The sequence below is a fragment of the Dendrobium catenatum genome, unplaced genomic scaffold (genome assembly GCF_001605985.2).
Source record: "Dendrobium catenatum unplaced genomic scaffold, ASM160598v2 fragScaff_scaffold_1034, whole genome shotgun sequence".
Lineage (NCBI taxonomy): Eukaryota > Viridiplantae > Streptophyta > Magnoliopsida > Asparagales > Orchidaceae > Dendrobium > Dendrobium catenatum.
In genome coordinates this window covers 424,957-425,942 of record NW_021319496.1, presented here as the reverse complement: position 1 = coordinate 425,942, position 986 = coordinate 424,957, and positions in this window count along the sequence as shown.

The window sequence follows — 986 nt, the reverse complement described above, 5'->3', positions numbered from 1 at the left end:
AAATTAAACGTATATTAATATAGCTAATCCGTACTATGAAATAATTATAAGTATCAGAATTATAAAACAAAATTAAATTTTCCTCGAAAACCCATAATTATATTTCCATAGCAATAAAAAAAAAATCATTTGTGCATCAAACTATTATCGATAATCAAAATATTCTCTTCACATGCCTACTTTAATTTTTTATTTAAGATGACTAAAGTCCTACGGCCCAGAACCCCATCAAATAAAGCCAATATGTTGGTAAAGTTTATAATTTAAAATTAGATAAATGTTAATATTATTATATAGAAACAAAAAATTTTTAAGTTAGCAGACAAAAAATAGAGAGAAAATTATTTCTCAATGATGATAATCGCTCAGATACCAATTACTTAATATAATTGAGGATGAAAATAATAATTTTATTATATTCACTTTCATCTCAAGTCATCGAGAAGACTCCGTGTAAAATAAGTTTCAATCAATTAAAATGCGAATGTGAGATTTTCAGTCATTCATATCTAAAATGATATTCTTCAGAGAAATAATCTTCTAGGCTAAGACCTTATTCCATTTATTTTTGATACGGCATCACAAAATTAGCTTTATCGGGCACGAATCTCGAGACAAAAGCTAGTTGAAAACTTCAAAAATTAATTTCGGGAGCACACGAACTCCGATTTCAGCGAGCTTATAGTCAAACTGAGCGGCTCGACGAAACGAATCCTACGAGCTCAAGATCTCCAAATTTCTACATCATTAAGGTCTCCAAATGTCCAACGAATAGTGCACGATCGAAGGGTTCAATATCTGCCGTCCATTCAAACCACTCCCTATTCGCCCATGATCTCATACCTATTTACGAGCTATGCCACTCCAGAAAAGCTATAAATAGAGCCCTGATCTTCACAAGGGGGACTCAAGTGAAGAGAGAGAAGAAGAAGGAAAAGGGGAAAAGGCGAATCCTCTCCTCCTCGAACACCGCCGGAGCTCTTTTC